Below are 15,744 nucleotides of genomic sequence, written 5' to 3'. Positions count from 1 at the left end.
TCCCCTTTCCCCTGTGTTGAAACAATTGTGATCCTTGAGCTCTTCTCCTGCAAGGAGTGTGGAGAACAATGTGCGTGACCCTGTCTCTTGACAACACAGCTTCCGCATCATCACCACCCTCACCATCAGAAAACAGTGTTCCTTAGAGATCATCCAGAAGATGCTTAATTTGTTACTGTTTGTCACCCCTTCCATCTCAACAGCCACATTCAGGTCTCACAGCCAAAGCCCATCCCCAGCCTTCCATGATGAACCTGAGCTCCACCATCTTGCAAAAGCCAAAATCCCAGAGTATTTCCTCCAGTTTGTTTCTGAGCTGCACACGATCAGGGGAGCTAAGCCTCTCAGAGCATGCTCCCAAGATGTCAGATTGGCCAGGAAGTGAGTTGCTGAGTGTGTGTTCGTTTTTAGGATGGTAAGTGGGAAGGAAGGCAGGCCTCGCTGCATCTGATCACAGGGCATCATAGAAATGTAGGGCTGGAAGGGCCCTCAAGAGGTCATCCAGTCCAGCCCCCTCCACTAAGACATTCTTTTATTGGTGCTCAACAATGAGGCTGAGGGTTTTGTCCCACTAACTCAAGTGCACACCAAATTACTAACCAAACCTTTGCTACAATAGCACCTAGAGGCTCCGATGGAGAGCGCTAAGCATTGTGCACACACGAGTCCCTTCCCTAATGAGCTCAGTCAATACATAGGACAAGGGAACAGGTGCATATAACCAATGGGATTGGGAGGGACAAGGTAAACCACTGTGATTAACATCATAGACAGAAGTGTTGGCAGGCCAGCTACAGAGCCATTGTAGAGGGTTCCGTAGGCAATATGGTGGAATTTGAAAGGAGCATATATTGGTTTGCAGATTTTTAGGGGCAGCTTCCCAATCATAGGGGCTGTGTGGGCAAAAGCACAGAAGGAGAAATTGGACTTAGGTCACCAAAAGTCTGGTGGCATTGGCAGAGCAAAGGTAGGAGTCAGTGGCTCAATGGCATGTGTTGTTGAGAGGGAGGGGATTGGCCAGGAAGGCCCTAAAGCTGAAGACTATCCATTTGGGTGTGGTGCCATGGAGAAAGGGGAAAGAAAGAAGAGGTGACAAGCCAAGAAGATTATCTTAGTAGCAGCATTTTTAATGGACTGGATGGGAGCAAAATTGCAGTGTTCGTGACTGCAGAGGATGAGGTAGTAGTAGTAGTCTACTCTAAACCCATGCTGATGTTGATGAGGGATGGACAAATTTTAGTTGTAGATGGATAATGTTGAATCCTGGAGAAGTATTGGGTGTGTGGGTTTAAAGAGAGGAATCTACCTGTGACGGGAGGTGGGAGAGAAGATTGTAGGTAGGAGGGACCTGTTGGAATTTGGTCATTTTATACTTGAAAAATTAGAGGGATGGTGGTGAGCTGGGGGGATTAGGTAGATTTTTGTCAACTTGGAATTTCCATTGAATGGAAACATCTGACATTTCAAAAACTATTTTGTTCAGATTCAGAACAAAAACTAGAAATGTCAGAATTTCCCATGCAAAGGAAATTCCCCCCAAAAATTGCTTTGGAAAAAAAACAACCATTTTTTTTAGCGCCCTCGTGACCAAGATGGAGTCTGCTCTGCAGGCAGCTCTGGCCAAGACATGGCGCATGCAGGAATGCAGCAGGAAAAATCTCTTCCACCCCAGGGGCACCTGTTTCAAACCCCCCAGAGTGAACACACACACCCACAGGAAAAGCACAATAAGTATAACAAAGGGAAATATTTATTTACAGAGGGATGAGAGGAGAAAAACAACCAGGGGAAGTATAGGGGAAGCAGTAGAACAGGGTTGCATCCAAACCAAGGTCCCTCAGGCCCAGTGGTAGCACAGTCTGAAAGGGCAGACACTAAGCAATGTGTCTGCACACAGAGTTCAGGAGTCCTGAGCAAAGTTCCCGTTCAGTGGTAGGTCTTGGGTGCTCCTGGTCGTCTTTGGCGCCTGTGAACTTTCCCCAACAAACCTCTTCGGTGCCCTCTTCTGCTACTCTGTGCCAAGCCACACAGAGCGATCACCTCCCACACTTAACTAGCTACAGCCTCCCTCCTTATTCCCAGTGCAGTCACAAGCCCCAGTACTCACAGCCCCATGCAGCTCTGGGCAGCAGTGATATTGGATCCAGCTCCGGCCTGTCCTCCTTAGGTGATTCCTCCCTGACATAGTGCTCCGGGCTCCTGTCCTGGGGTGTCCCCCACCGGTGGCCCTGTCCTTCCCAGGCAGGTTCTTTCTGCTTCACTTCATCCTGGGTCTCCAGGCTGCAGCCCGTCTCTCTCCCTAGCTCCAGAGCCACGCCCCTGAGTTTCCCTCTTTTCTCTTACTGCTCCCCCTCTCCCCTAGGAAAAAAAATTTAAAGGGGCCATGCTCTCTCAACCCCAAAGGGGTTACATTTATTTCATTTTTATGGAACAGCAGCCAGCTGCCCCTGCCTTGTGAGAGACTCCTTGAGCTGCCCCTGCCACAGAGCAGAGACCCTAGGCCTTAAGAGCCCCGGTTCAAGCTGGGGCATCCTGGCCCTGGAGCAGCAGGCCTCCCCCCAGGGGAGGTGACCGTAAACCAGGGAGAAATTTGCTGGGACTCAGCCTGCGGTTTGGCCACAGTTTGGCGAAACCGAAGTGTTTTCTTACAACATTTTGGTTTCAGTGAACAGGCATTTTCTGACAAGTGTTTTGTCAGAAGATTCCTGTCCAGCTCTAGGTTTACGCAGGGAGTTGGAGCTGAGTAGAGAGATCTCTGGAGGCCTCTGAGGATGGAGAAGTACAGGTGCTGGGCCAGGAAAATGGCAGTGCTAGAGGAGGCACGTAAACTCATTGTTGGGGAAGTCGATATGGCCATGGGATTCCTGCAAGAGGAATGGTGGTTGTTGGGGTTTAGCCGAGGGTAGGGTACTGGTGGGATGGATTCCCGCTAGGGGAGAACACAGAGTAGGAACCAGTGCCTGAGCTGACCAGCATGAGAATGAGGCGGGGTAGACATGGAGAGAGATGGAACCAGCGTGAGGAGGAAGGGGCAGGTGAGTGATGCTGAGAGACCGTTAGACAGGGAGACATTGGCAATAAAGGTGAGGGAGCAGTGCATGGTGAAGACCTAGTCAGCTGAGTGGCCACATTGATCCACGGCTACAGATAAAGAAGGTGGTGAGAGCGAAAATGTGTGGGACTGTGGGACTAAGGGCCTAATAGGACAGCAGCACAAAAGGGGAGGAATAGCTCTACATCTCTGCCATACAAGCTGTTATGTTCACAGCATACAAACAGAGAAATTAGATGGGGAAAAATGTTATGTTGCAATATTCCAGAAAGAATGACTGTATATCTTAAAATGCAGAACCCTAACGCACAAGAACCCAAAGCAGAGAGAGAGACAAAGCAGGTTGCTCCTTAAGGTAGAGAGGAACAACCCACCCACTTTGCTCTAAGCTGGTTCTTTGCAGACTGACTGCTAAAGTAACAAAACACAGGCTTCCTACAGAGCCCCCTAACCTGCAAGCAGGACCAGGAAGTCTCCATAAAATTTAAAGTGATAGCTACACTTTTAAGAGTTTTCAATATACCACCCAAGATAAACTGTCTGTTGAAAGCAGCCCTGCCCAACCTCTGCCACTAGTGCAGCATCCAGCTCTAACAGTGACTCAACTCACGGCTGTGCGGTCTGTGACCAGATCAGAGCTCCTGGCCCTATCTCTGCTTTCTGGCCCAGAACAGCCTGAGTGTGTCCCAGCATGCAGCCAAGAACATAGAATTACAAAAAAGGGGTGGGGGAGGGATAAGGGAAGGGGGCGGGAGGATTAATTTGAGAGAAGAAGAGCTAATTATGGATCTCTTGGTGAAGTGATGAGGACTGAGCAGTCTACAAATATTTGCGGGGTCTGAATACCATGGAGGGAGGAGGACTATGTATGGAAGTACAAACAGTAATAGGAAGAAAGGAAAGTTTAATATAGCTGGTTGACCGGGGAAGTTCCTCATGGTGAGGTGTATCAATCTGTGGAATGGACTCTCAAGGGAAGTTGTGGTCTTCTCAAAACCAGCCAACCACACTTCTTCATGGGTGAAGCTTTCCCCTGTGGCATGTACCTTTTGAAACGGGACGTATGAGCTCACTGAGAAATCCAATAAAAGCAGAATGTTCATTCGACAAGTGGATGAGCCCTGCACTTAGGACGGAAGAATCCCATGCACCGCAACAGACTAGGGACCGAATGGCTCGGCAGCAGTTCTGCAGAAAATGACTAGGGGTTACAGTGGACGAGAAGCTGGATATGAGTCAACTGTGTGCCCTTGTTGCCAAGAAGGCCAATGGCATTTTGGGATGTATATGTAGGGGCATTGCCAGCAGATCGAGGGACGTGATCGTTCCCCTCTATTCGACATTGGTGAGGCCTCATCTGGAGTACTGTGTCCAGTTTTGGGCCCCACACTACACGAAGGATGTGGAAAAATTGGAAAGAGTCCAGCGGAGGGCAACAAAAATGATTAGGGGACTGGAACACATGACTTATGAGGAGAGGCTGAGGGAACTGGGATTGTTTAGTCTGCGGAAGAGAAGAATGAGGGGGGATCTGATAGCTGCTTTCAACTACCTCTAAACTGTTCTTAGTGGTAGCTGATGACAGAACAAGGAGTAATGGTCTCAAGTTACAGTGGGGGAGGTTTAGGTTGGATATTAGGAAAAACTTTTTCACTAGGAGGGTGGTGAAGCACTGGAATGCGTTACCTAGGGAGGTGATGGAATCTCCTTCCTTAGATATTTTTAAGCTCAGGCTTGACAAAGCCCTGGCTGGGATGATTTAGTTGGAGATTGGTCCTTCTTTGAGCAGGGGGTTGGACTAGATGACCTCCTGAGGTCCCTTCCAGCCCTGATATTCTATGATTCTATAAGTAGCTCTCCCCTGTCCCTGTTCTCATGAGTACTCCTAGCTTACTGAGTCGACATCATCACCCCGCTGTGGCAGGACTCACCTGAGGAAGAGCATTCCTTCTACAGTGCGGATTCCTTCCTGCAAGCAGTGGGAGCACCAAGGCTGCGGGGAGATGCTGGTTTGAGGGCCAATACAACAAATCATTTGGGGATGTTTATGATCCAGGGCAATTTTTAAATAGTGTCTGTGCTGAACTGCAGTCTCCATAACCTGGAACCACATTCTAATCCGTGCCCGGCTTGACTTCAGCTGGTAACACCAGATACAGGGTTCTGACCCTAAACATATTGTGACAGACCTAGACCAGTGGGGTACAGGAGTCTGGTAGAAGGCAAATGTACTGGGCACTGGATGAATAGTTTTCTGTTCCCTGAGTAACCAGAGCAGGGGCTGCACTAGAGCAATCAGGAACCTGCTAGAACCAATTAAAACAGGCACACTAATTAAGACACCTGGAGCCAATTAAGAACATACTAGAATCAATTATGGCAGGCAGACTAATCAGGACACCTGGTTTAAAAAGGACCTCCCATCAGTTAGTGGAGGGTGTGCAAGGAGTGAGAGAGAAGGTGTGCTGCTGGAGGACTGAGGAGTACAAGCATGATCAGGCTTCAGGAGGAAGATCCTGCGGTGAGGATAAAGAAGGTGCTGGGGGGAGGCCATGGGGAAGTAGCCCAGGGAGTTGGAGTTATAGCTGTCATGCAGCTAATAGAAGAGATGTAGACAGCTACTATCCACAGGGCCCTGGGCTGGAACCCGGTGTAGAGGGCAGGCCTGGGTTCCCCCCAATTCCTGATTGGACACAGGAGGAGTTGACCTGGTCTGTGAGCAACACCAGAAGGGAAGGTCTAATTTAGAAAGGGATCTGGCCTGTCTCCGACCCACTAGGTGGGACAACAGAGACTGCAGAGATTGTTCTCCATTTTCCCCCATGCTGGCCAGTGATGAGGTTAGCTGAGTGAACAGCAGGTTTGAGCCTGTAGCAGAAGCAGCCAAACTGAGGGCTGCCGTGAACCTCTGAGGTGAGCAAATCCGCCAAAAAGTGCAGGACCCACCAAAGCAGAGGAGGAACTTTGTTACGATATGTTGAAATAAGGAGACCATGGAAAAAAATCCGTACCCTCCCTGGAGCTGGGGGCCTAGGTGATGGGCTCTTTCTTGCGTTTTATGTACTAAACCAGAGGAGACGAATGTGGACGGAGTTCCATGCATGGTGGAAGGTATCAACCAGGGTGGACAAAGAGAGAAAGGTGCCCGGACCAGCATATAGATAGTGGAAATGAGAATTGAGCGTAGGAGGGCAACGGCGGGGAAGGGCACCGAGATTAAGCACGGCCTTGGGAGGCTGAGGAGCTCTGATCTGATGCAGTAGGAAGCTAACAGAGGGATTGAAAGAGAATGTGATGCAGGGAGATGATTGCCTCTTATCACTCCTGTCCATCGAGAATGGTGCTGCCAGACAGAAAGGTGCAGTAATCTAGTAGAGAGATGACTGGGGTATGGAGACATTTTAATAGTGGGGTGAGGGATGACAGTTGGATTTTGGAGAAATTCAGAAGGCCCTAGAGAGAGACTAGATACATGAGGAAGGGAAAGGCAACCCAACAACTGAGCTGGGGCTGTGGGCCTACAACAAGAACAACAGCTGTGAGGTGGTTCTTGGAGGAAGAGGCTGGGGGCAGAGAGTAGTTCAGGTCAGGAGCGACCATCTGTAGGTGGGGTGTGGACGTCCAACAAGAGATGTTGGAGGCAGCTAGACACGTGAAATTGGAGGGAGAGGGAGAGGGACAGATTGGTGGTGGAGAGGTGAATTTGGCAATTACTGGAGTGGAAAGAGCAACTGAAGTCCTGGAAGAAGGTAAGATTATCAGGAGAGGGAGGAAGGAGAATGGAACCATGAGCCATCAACAACTGGGTGAGAGGCAAGATTGGTGGTGTTGCCAGCAAGGCCCCAGTGCTAACACACGGCCTTCATTTCAAGCAAGTGCACAAGTCCCACCAAGATGAGTGGGGCTTTTGGGCTCTGCTTTCAGCACTTGCTTACGAGCATTGCTCACTAGGGATGGCTTGCTAAGTTGGGGCACTGGGAGAGAACAGCACACGTACAGACTCTTGGGAAAGAGGGGCAGTGGAAGAGGAGATACTTTGATCAACAGTGTCAGACAGCGGAGAGACCCAGCCAGGTGGGTGGGGGAGAGCTAGGGGGCACCTCCTTTGTCAGAGAAAGGAGCAGATCTCTGACCACCTTGACCAGGGCAATTGCTGCACCTTTGCATAAATCTGTCTCAGCCAAACAGTATGGTAGCAAAGGTGGGAGCTCATCTCGAATGAGGGGTGAACTCTAGTCCCTGCCTCCCAATTCACCTTGGTAAGGCATGGACCTCAAAACCTAGCTTGACCCTTTTAAATGCTAACCTTATTAAAACACAGGCTTGCCCAGTTTTTTCCCTTTTTAACCCAAGTATGAGATGGAATAATAGGACCTTACTGCAACCCAAGGAGAAGAGTTAGGAATGTGAGAGTTAAGCTTCTGCAGCAACGCTAACTTGGCCACACTACACAGCCAGTCTGGTCTGTGGCAGAACTTCTGACAATGTTAACATCAGTATGGGGTAAAATAGGCCGTTTGCAGTGTTGCTGTAGCTGTGTTGGCCCCCAGGATTTTAGAGAGACAAGGTGGGGGAGGCAATATTTTTTTTTATTGGACCAACATCTGTTGGTGAGAGAGAGAACTTTCGAAGTACACAGAGCTCTTCTTCAGGCACCATTCCCAGTCCCAAAGAAGAGCTCTGTTTAGCTCCAAAGCTTGTCTCATTCACCACCAGAAATTGGTCCCATAAAAGATATTCCCTCCCCCACCTTGTGTGTCTCGGTGAAATAAGGAAAGCTGGGACTGAGAATAGGCTCCCAGATTGAAAAGGGCCATGCTTCTCCCTGCACATACTAACATGCAGACTATGATAGAGCATGGCCAAGTGAATGTGGCACTTGGAACCTGAACATCTGCATGTCCTCGTGATTTTTTATTTTAACATGAATTGTGCGGCTTTCATGTTGTAGGAAGGTAGTTTTTTCTGTACTTTAGCTACAGTACATCCACTAGGGGGCAGATGTGACGTATGTCTGAGAACCTTCTTTTTGTAGAAGTAAGAAGAAAAGCTAACTTTGGTCTGTCTGCATACACACCCATGGCATAATTATGTCTTGCCCTGTTATCAGAGGTCGAAGTGCTATTATTACAATGCCTTTAACAAGAAGTTTGCGTGGGGAGAGGAGGAGTTGAGTTGTATTTTAAAGTAAGTATCTTTTGTGGAAAGAAACTTTTCAAATTCAAACCTTTTTTCCTTTCAGGATTGCAACCGTTAACTAAATTTTCTCCTGTACTGAAATGGGAATCTCTGCCTTCCCGCAGGGATGCCGGGCATTTGTGATCTGTGAATATATACTTATTTCTTAGTTGTACAATTCTTTGCACTTCAGTGGATGGATAAATTGTGGAATGCATGCCTGCTCTTGTCTGACTGAGATTCAAGAGACCTACATTCTGCACCTGACTCTACTATGGACTTGGAGAGTGATCTTGGGCAGAACACTTTAACTGCTGTGCCTCAGTTTACCCATCAGTAAAATGGGGATAATACTAGCCCAGCTCAGAGGGTGGCAGCTGCCGGTTGGAGTTTTGAAATCTTGAGATGGAGGGCAGTAGAGAATGGCTGAGTGTTACTTTACACATAGTCAGCAAGTATGCAAATCCCTGTACTCTGCCTAAGGCAAACCAGCCCTCAGAACTGCTTAACCCCACCCCCCCCAAAAAAATGGCTGCCTCATACTTGAGGAAAGATGAGCATAGAGATGCTCTCCTCCTGAGAGGTTTCAGAGTAACAGCCGTGTTAGTCTGTATTCGCAAAAAAAAAAAGGAGTACTTGTGGCACCTTAGAGACTAACCAATTTATTTGAGCATAAGCTTTCGTGAGCTACAGCTCACTTCATCAGATGCATACTGTGGAAAGTGTAGAAGATCTTTTTATACACACAAAGCATGAAAAAATACCTCCCCCCCCCCCCCCACTCTCCTGCTGGTAATAGCTTATCTAAAGTGACCACTCTCCTTACAATGTGTATGATAATCAAGGTCGGCCATTTCCAGCAAAAATCCAGGGTTTAACAAGAACGTCTGGGGTGGGGAGGGGGTAAGAAAAAACAAGGGGAAATAGGTTACCTTGCATAATGACTTAGCCACTCCCAGTCTCTATTCAAGCCTAAGCTAATTGTATCCAATTTGCAAATTAATTCCAATTCAGCAGTCTCTCGCTGGAGTCTGGATTTGAAGTTTTTTTTTGTTGTAATATCGCAACTTTCATGTCTGTAATCACATGACCAGAGAGATTGAAGTGTTCTCCGACTGGTTTATGAATGTTATAATTCTTGACATCTGATTTGTGTCCATTTATTCTTTTACGTAGAGACTGTCCAGTTTGACCAATGTACATGGCAGAGGGGCATTGCTGGCACATGATGGCATATATCCCATTGGTGGATGTGCAGGTGAAGGAGCCTCTGATAGTGTGGCTGATGTGATTAGGCCCTGTGATGGTGTCCCCTGAATAGATATGTGGGCACAGTTGGCTTTGTTGCAAGGATAGGTTCCTGGGTTAGTGGTTCTGTTGTGTGGTATGTGTTTGCTGGTGAGTATTCGCTTCAGGTTGGGGGGTTGTCTGTAGGCAAGGACTGGCCTGTCTCCCAAGATCTGTGAGAGTGATGGGTCATCCTTCAGGATAGGTTGTAGATCCTTAATAATGCATTGGAGGGGTTTTAGTTGGGGGCTGAAGGTGACTGCTAGTGGCATTCTGTTATTTTCTTTGTTAGGCCTGTCCTGTAGTAGGTGACTTCTGGGAACTCTTCTGGCTCTATCAATCTGTTTCTTCACTTCCGCAGGTGGGTATTGTAGTTGTAAGAATGCTTGATGGAGATCTTGTAGGTGTTTGTCTCTGTCTGAGGGGTTGGAGCAAATGCGGTTGTATCGCAGAGCTTGGCTGTAGACAATGGATCGTGTGGTGTGGTCAGGGTGAAAGCTGGAGGCATGTAGGTAGGAATAGCGGTCAGTAGGTTTCTGGTATAGGGTGTTGGTTATGTGACCATCGTTTATTAGCACTGTAGTGTCCAGGAAGTGGATCTCTTGTGTGGACTGGACCAGGCTGAGATTGATGGTGGGATGGAAATTGTTGAAATCATGGTGGAATTCCACAAGGGCTTCTTTTCCATGGGTCCAGATGATGAAGATGTCATCAATATAGCGCAAGTAGAGTAGGGGCGTTAGGGGACGAGAGCTGAGGAAGTGTTGTTCTAAGTCAGCCATAAAAATGTTGGCATACTGTGGGGCCATGCAGGTACCCATAGCAGTGCCGCTGATTTGAAGGTATACATTGTCCCCAAATGTAAAATAGTTATGGGTAAGGACAAAGTCACAAAGTTCAGCCACCAGGTTAGCCGTGACATTATCGGGGATAGTGTTTTTGATGGCTTGTAGTCCATCTTTGTGTGGAGTGTTGGTGTAGAGGGCTTCTACATCCATAGTGGCCAGGATGGTGTTATCAGGAAGATCACCGATGGATTGTAGTTTCCTCAGGAAGTCAGTGGTGTCTTGAAGGTAGCTGGGAGTGCTGGTAGCATAGGGCCTGAGGAGGGAGTCTACATAGCCAGACAATCCTGCTGTCAGGGTGCCAATGCCTGAGATGATAGGGCACCCAGGATTTCCAGGTTTATGGATCTTGGGTAGTAGATGGAATATCCCAGGTCGGGATTCCAGGGGTGTGTCTGTGCGGATTTGATCTTGTGCATTTTTCAGGGAGTTTCTTGAGCAAATGCTGTAGTTTCTTTTGGTAACTCTCAGTGGGATCAGAGGGTAATGGCTTGTAGAAAATGGTGTTGGAGAGCTGCCGAGCAGCCTCTTGTTCCTATTCCAACCTATTCATGATGACGACAGCACCTCCTTTGTCAGCCTTTTTGATTACGATGTCAGAGTTGTTTCTGAGGCTGTGGATGGCATTGTGTTCCGCACGGCTGAGGTTATGGGGCAAGTGATACTGCTTTTCCACAATTTCAGCCCGTGCGCGTCGGTGGAAGCACTCTACGTAGAAGTCCAGTCTGCTGTCTCGACCTTCAGGAGGAGTCCACCTAGAATCCTTCTTTTTGTAGTGTTGGTAGGGAGGTCTCTGTGGATTAGTATGTTGTTCAGAGGTGTGTTGGAAATATTCCTTGAGTCGGAGACGTCGAAAATAGGATTCTAGGTCACCACAGAACTGTATCGTGTTCGTGGGGGTGGAGGTGCAGAAGGAGAGGCCCCGAGATAGGACAGCTGCTTCTGCTGGGCTAAGAGTATAGTTGGATAGGTTAACAATATTGCTGGGTGGGTTGAGGGAACCATTGCTGTGGCCCCTTGTGGCATGTAGTAGTTTAGAAAGTTTAGTGTCCTTTTTCTTTTGTAGAGAAGCAGTGTGTGTGTTGTAAATGGCTTGTCTAGTTTTAGTAAAGTCCAGCCACTAGGAAGTTTGTGTGGAAGGTTGGTTTTTTATGAGTGTATCCATTTTTGAGAGCTCATTCTTTCTTTCCCCGATTGCTGTAGAGGATGTTGATCAGGTGGTTCCGCAGTTTCTTTGAGAGCGTGTGGCACAAGCTGTTGGCATAGTCTGTGTGGTATGTAGATTGTGATGGATTTTTTACCTTCAGTCCTTTTGGTACGATGTCCATCTGTTTGCATTTGGAAAGGAAGATGATGTCTGTCTGTATCTGTACAAGTTTTTTCATGCAGTTGATAGATTTCCACTCCATACGGCTAAATGCAGTGCCTTGCATAATGACAGGTTTCAGAGTAACAGCCGTGTTAGTCTGTATTCGCAAAAAGAAAAGGAGTACTTGTGGCACCTTAGAGACTAACCAATTTATTTGAGCATAAGCTTTCGTGAGCTACAGCTCACTTCATCAGATGCATACTGTGGAAAGTGTAGAAGATCTTTTTATACACACAGAGCATGATTATCATACACATTGTAAGGAGAGTGGTCACTTTAGATAAGCTATTACCAGCAGGAGGGTGGGGTGGGGTGGGGGGAGGTATTTTTTCATGCTCAGTGTGTATAAAAAGATCTTCTACACTTTCCACAGTATGCATCCGATGAAGTGAGCTGTAGCTCACGAAAGCTTATGCTCAAATAAATTGGTTAGTCCTCAGGAGGAGAAAGAAAAAGGAGTACTTGTGGCACCTTAGAGACTATCTGACTTCATTCAGCAGAAACTGAATTTGTTTAACTGAGCTCTGAGCATTTGAAACTGTGTTCTCTGCCTGAGCCAGAGAGTCCTTTGTAAGCTTGCCATGTGTGCTCCTAAAGAGTGTCATTGTGCCGGGGGTCGGTCTCAGTCATTAAATGTTCACGGATGTGCCCAGTCCCCAGAGTTGCTTCAGCCAGGCTAGATAATCATCTCCAATGCTCCAATATATTTATATTGATGGTATAAAAAGGACGATGACCATGCTTGCTGTCATGACAACACTGGAGTGCTCCCTTGGCTCATGGTACTGAGTCTGGAGGCTACAGCCGGTCAGTTCTGGTCCCACTCCAGTGAACTGGGAAGCCGTAATCACTTTTGTTGTTGGGGTGGGGAAGAGTAGCAGCTGTAACCTACACCAGGGGAAGGGCAATGCAGAACTGGCAGCTTCCCCCTCTCAGCTGTGTTTATTGAGTGCAGCTGAGAATTGCACCCCCTTGTGAAATGGACAGTGTGTGTGCCCAACCCCAACAAAATGCAGAACCCGCAGTCAGAGACCCATATTGGAAACGTTGGCTCCAGAATTCCCATTGACCACGGGGTATGCTGAGTAGGTTGTAAGATGGAGGAGGGGAGAAAGAAGAAACAACCGGGAGAGCAAACACCCCAGAACATAACAGGAAATGTTGTATGTAAATGAGAAACAGGAAGCCATGAGTCACTGGAATCAGCGGGCTCCCAGGCAATAACATAAGCAAGTAAGGGAGATGAGGACTCTGCTAAGATGTTAATGGACTTCTCTGCATCAACCTGTGCTACAGAGGCTGTTGGGGAGATGCTCGGCCTAGAGCTTCTGTTTTCAGGTGTCTGACTGAGGTGTCAGAATAAGAGGTGATGGACTAAATACAGGGCCTGATCCTCAGCTGCTGTTTATTGGCATAGTTCTGCGTCAGGCAATGTACTATTCTGATTTGTACCAGCGGAGGTTCTGGCCCCAGGATCGAAAACACAATGTGAATGGTGTTCAGCAAGAGCTAGTTTCAACTGTGCAATGAATAGCCAATCAGACCGGTTTGGTCTATTTCTCTGTGTGCAAGGTATCCACAAAATGTGTCTGTAATAATTGTGACTTGTGGCTATGAACAAATACTTGCCTATGGATTCCTCTGCAATATCTGCTGGTGTTTGCCCTCCATAATTCTGGCTAAGTGATTGGTCTTCTAAGTCACATGGTATTGTTTCTGTTACCTGAAATTGGGCCAGCTAGTAAGCTTAGGGAGGACTAATGACCCACCAGAGTTTGGCAGAAAGCGGCACGTTATTATACTGATAGCTAAGCTCAGAAGAAGGGGCTGGGGGTCACACTCACATACTCACGCTCCCAGGACAGGCACAGCACTGGAGATGTCAGGATTCTTCAAGGCAAGTGTCCCACAGCGCAATGATGGATGGTGTGATGAAGGTAAGTCTTCCTGAGGCACAATAGAATGCAATGCGGTGAACCATTGGCCAGGCGGTCCAGATGAAGGGCCTTCATGGGAGGTACAAGCTTCTGAGTGCACTCCTGAGTGCATGGCCCCTTCCCCTTTTAAGGACCTGCTCCTCATGGCCTGCAACTAGAGATGACTTGGCCGCGTCTGGTTGGTCACATTCCACCTCGGCCAGTGCCCGTGCAGTGTCCGTGCATTGGGTGTGAGAGTACTGCCTAATTAGAGTCCAGACACCTTGTGTACCTGGGAGCTCTTCTGATCTTCCTGCTGTTCAAGCAGCCCATTCATCCCACAAGCATTCCAGGGGGGAGGGGGAAAGCCACTTCACAGGTATTCAAAGAGGGAGAGGAGACAAAAGGGCGGGGGAAGGTGTAACAGACCTTTTGAACATACAGGTTATACATAGCATACAGATAGCAGCTGCTGCTACAACAGTTTCTTTTGTCTGATTGGAAGAACTAGAGTTCCTGGATGGGAATGGTGACTGAACAAAGCTCAGACAGTGTGATGTTGCTCAGGGAGAGGTGGTGGCTCATGCCGCACGTACATTGGACAGTGCATGTTGAATGAGGCAGCTGGTCAATATTGATGTGACCAGGATCCTAGTGGGGGGCCAGATATGATCACTCAATTAGGGTGAACTGCAAAGAATGGGGCAGACAATCCCCATAAAGCTGGTGGATATTCCAGTACTTAGATTTACCAAGCCAGCATAAAACAGCTTCTTTATTACCTTACTGGTTACTCAGAAGTTCAAACAACACTGTTCCCTTAAAGTGATCCAGCCTCAGGCCTCCATCCAGGTACCCACATCAAATATGATGAAAATTTCTGTAAATTTTGTTTCATCATATAGAAGAGAAGGTTCTACTAATTCCAAAGGATTGGACACATTCCCCCCCCCCCCCCCCAGGTTATTGAATATTCCAGATATTACCCAAATTCACGTTAAAGCCAATTCTTATTACATAAACTAAACTTTTTCCAAACCCTCTCACTTTTATTTTTTAATAAAGATCAATATACATACAGACATGAGTTCAATTCATTGAAGTTCAGATTCATAGCAGAGAGGGTGAGCTTTGTAGTTGCAATGAGTTCTTTCAGAAATAGTTCACAGGTTATAGTCCAATGTCCAAATATCTTATTCAGGGTGTACCAGTATAACTGGGACCTCAGTTTTGTGACTCAAACTCCCCCTGATGAAGCCGAAGCAGATCTGAGATGACAGAATCAGGACCCAAGGATCTTTTATACAATTTCATGTCTTTTGACAAGTTGGGAGTTCAAAAGGTAATTAACATGACTTTGAAGGGGGTCTATCACTGGTACTTAGCTGTAGAATTAACATAAGGCAATTTGCTTGTTCTTCCACCATTCAGATTATTTGCCATACCTTTCAAAGAGATGAATATAGAGAGATCCTGTGTTTACAATTCATTCAAATGATGATAGGATGTTCTTTTGACGTTTGAATTATCAGAATATATAGAATCCTAGCATATCAGGGTTGGAAGGGACCTCAAGAGGTCATCTAGTCCAACCCCCTGCTCAAAGCAGGACCAATCCCCAGCTAAATCATCCCAGCCAGGGCTTTGTCAAGCCTGACCTTAAAAACTTCTAAGGAAGGAGATTCCTCCACCTCCCTAGGTAACCCATTGAAGTGTTTCACCACCCTCCTAGTGAAAAACTTTTTCCTAATATCCAACCTAAACCTCCTGCACTGCAACTTGAGACCATGACTCCTCGTTCTGTCATCTGCTGCCACTGAGAACAGTTTAGATCCATCCTCTTTGGAATCCCCTTTCAGGTAGTTTAAAGCAGCTATCCAATCCCTCCTCGTTCTGTTATCTGCTGCCACTGAACAGTTTAGATCCATCCTCTTTGGAACCCCCTTTCAGGTAGTTTAAAGCAGCTATCCAATCCCCCCTCATTCTTCTCTTCCGCAGACTAAACAATCCCAGATCCCTCAGCCTCTCCTCATAAATCATGTGTTCTAGTCCCCTAATCCATTTTTATTGCCCTCTGCTGGATGCTTTCCAATTTTT

Source organism: Eretmochelys imbricata, chromosome 8, assembly GCF_965152235.1.
Source record: "Eretmochelys imbricata isolate rEreImb1 chromosome 8, rEreImb1.hap1, whole genome shotgun sequence".
Taxonomy (NCBI): Eukaryota; Metazoa; Chordata; order Testudines; family Cheloniidae; genus Eretmochelys; species Eretmochelys imbricata.
Note: the sequence above shows the minus strand (reverse complement) of the source record.